Genomic DNA, 3466 nt, shown 5'->3' with positions numbered 1-3466 from the left:
TTTTTGTTGCCTTTTCTGCACTTTTGTATTAAACTTACTACAATAAATGTGTGAAAATACAAAATAAAGTGAAATTGATCTATTTTACAACAACATGTACAAAGAGTCAAACATTTGAGTAAAAAGTCAAAGATCCTTTAAACAAGACTTCAGTTTCCTACCAGATCAACCAATTAGAGGTTTTGTAATTACAAAATACAAGAAAATACTTTTAAAAGATGAGGATTATTTAGTGACACGGAAAATATGCAGCTTCAGAAGTTCTTTTGATTTTATATGTTTCCGTCCATATTGACCAATAAAAAAATGAAGCAGCGATAAAAGACAAGATTTTTAATCAAGAAATAATCTGTCATGTGACTTCCTGTCAGGTTGATGTGTGGACGACAGAGCTAGGCTAACAGTTTCCACCTGTTTCCAGTCATTATGCTAAGCTAAACTAGTTTTGTATGAAAGAAACAGACAGAGGAGAGATCAATCTTCTTTTTCTCATCTTCCTCCACTTATGAAATAGTCTTTAAAATAATTCCTTTAAAATAAAAGCCGTCTTTTCTTATTTCCATCCTTTATTTCAACAACTAACAGTTAAGACAGAACTGGACATGAAGACAATATAAATATGCTGTTGTGACATTTAAATGATCATAAAATCAGGCTAATAAAACTGTATGTACATCTAGTTGATTATCAATTAATCTGCACTCTTATTAATTGATTATTTTGTTTATAACCTGTCAATATAATGATTAGAATTAGCCAGATTTATGACAATCCATCAGTTTGTCACAGTTTGAGAAAATATTTGTCACTTCTGTCACTAATAGTTTCATTTCCCATTGTGCATGATTTTTAAATCTCACAAACAAGTCGGCAGCACAGTCATCGTGTGTTTTCCAGCTTCTCTGACGTTGTTTTGTTCACTTCAGGTCCATAAAAAACAGTCGTGTGTTTATAAAACCCTCCGTCTGCTGCTGCTCTGCTCTGAGATGTTTGATGCTCTGTTGACTCTATACGAGCGCCTCCTTGCTGTAAGAGCAACTCGACGCCAAAAAAGGCAGAGATATCGGCTTCAGGGGAAACACGGTCACTGCCACCTCTTTAAAAATCCAACCTGGCTGAATGCCCCGCCAAAATAAAATGCATCGGTTGAGGTTTCCCATCTCCCTCCGCTCTCTGAAAGGAAGGATCTGGTGCACGGAGACGCTCCAGGAAATCATCACTGTTGTATTTAATCTGTTCTCAATCGTCTTTAAAGGAGCATTTCCAAATGTTCAGATTTGTCTACACCGGTATCTTTTAGTCTAATCATTGTAAAAGGAGAAAATGCATCAAAACTGGGCTCAGATTTACTGTTTTCAAGGTTAAAATTGTTTATATCTATTAGTTAAAACTGGCTTCTAATTGAATTGAAGTAGATAAAGTGAGAAAATGCATCAAAACTGGACTCAGATCTTTTGTTTTCAAGGTTAAAATAGGTTATATCTATTGGTTAAAACTGGCTTCTAATTGAATTGAAGAAGATTAAGTGAGAAAATGCATCAAAACTGGACTCGAAGTCAGATTCAGGAAGTTTTAACACTTCACTTAGTTAGAAAAGCTAAAAAACTAAATGTAACTGAATAAACTAGGTGATTAAAACAGACTGTGGCTCTAGTACAAGCATAAATATAAAGCCCAACTTGCATTAAATTGTAGTTTTCTTTTTGCTAGTCTCCAGGAAAATTCATTAAAAACTTGTTCAGTTTTCAGAGAAACCAAATTAAATCTTAAGGATCTTTTAGTTTTATTTGGTTTCTGATAAAATTAAAGGAGTAAACTGGTTTAAAATGCATCAAAACTCTACTCAGATTAATTGTTTTCAAGATTAAAATAGATTTAGGTTGAGTTGCAATCCGAGCTAATGCACCAGACAGAAGAGGAGATTAAAGTTTAGAGGGTTAAATGGAGGAAAGAGGAAACATTGAAGCTCATTTTTACACTAATTTCTGTGAGTTAAAACTGGTTTTATGTTATAATTAAAGGAGATAAAGTGAGAAACTGTGTCAAAAAGTTTTCAAGATTAACATCGTTGAGGTTTAGTTGATAACTAGGGTTCATGAAAACAAGATGATCGATAAGAATTTAATCATAATACCCTCTTTAATTCAGTGTTGTTTCATAGAAGCTCATTAAAGTGACTCATCTTGTTGAGTTCAACCTCTGTAATTAGACTTTCTATCAATTAATCAATCAGACTTTCTTTATTTAGCCTGTTTGATACACGGTAGCTCAGATCAAACTGCTTCACACACATTTTTCACTTTTACTTTTTCTTTATTTAGTTGAACACCTGACCGCCGAGGCCGACGCTACGTTTAGCGACGTGTTCCTCCGACCTGGTTCACACAATAATCCTGAGCTTTACCGAGGGTTATTAAAAGCACTGGGGTTGTTTCAGAGTGTGTGTGTGTGTGTGTGTGTGTGTGTGTGTGTGTGTGTCAGTCAGTGTGTGTGTTTTGTGTGTGTGTGTGAAGAGCTGGAGGCTGCTGCATGTGAGCGACTGTGACCGAGTGGCTGAGGAGGAGAGCGGCCAACTTTCCACTTCTGGACCAGGCCACAGTCAAGTCAAACTCCCAGTCGCAGCACGAGATCGAAACATTTTCACTTTAACCATCAATAACTTTTTATAGGAAGAAATAATCGTTTTTTTGTTTTTTTTTTAGAGAGAGAAGTTATTTTATAAATAAATAAAACTCTTGTTGGTTCTGTTAAATTGTGGAAACAGGGAAGTGGGTGAACTGGAGAAATGACTGTTTGGGTGTCTGAAACGGTGAAGCTCATTCACCATGATGTAGAAAAAGGTAAATCGAAAAGAAAAATAGAAATAATTCAAGTTAAACACATACAGTAAAGCTCTGCTTCACATAAATTTGTATTCATTAGTATTTTTCTTTAGTCGGAAAATTAATACAAAAATTGCACCAAATTTAAACTGAGACTTCTTTTTCCCATTAATTCCAAGTCACAGTCAACGTCACATGACAGATAATGATTCTGCAAATGTGTTTTGTTAGTTTTTTTGTTGACACATATCTCTGAATTTAACAAACATGAGTCATTAGACTGTTCAGCTCCTCCAGACTCCTGCAGTGAACAGTCTTTATCTTAAGACTTTATGTTCTCTGAGTCGTTTCTGTCACTGAATACAAACCAGTGCATCAAATAAATTAAAACTAAACTGAACTGAACTGACAGATGTTGTGCAGAGAGTCACCACCTGGATGATGGTGGATCATCGTCTCTCTGCAGTCAGTCAACATGTTATTTAACCCTCATTATCCACACACGAGCTTCTGGTCGGCCTCCAGAAAACTGAGTCATGTAATTGAGCGAAAGCTGAATAAGGCCTCACAGTGAGCGGTCGCTGTCACCAGCCGCCACCACCACCACTAGAGCTGGGACGATATGCTTTTCTCCCGCTAGGATT

This window comes from Trachurus japonicus, chromosome 22 (assembly GCF_045865225.1).
Source record: "Trachurus japonicus isolate A0001 chromosome 22, Traja_1.0".
Taxonomy (NCBI): domain Eukaryota; kingdom Metazoa; phylum Chordata; class Actinopteri; order Carangiformes; family Carangidae; genus Trachurus; species Trachurus japonicus.
This window is presented reverse-complemented; position numbering follows the sequence as displayed.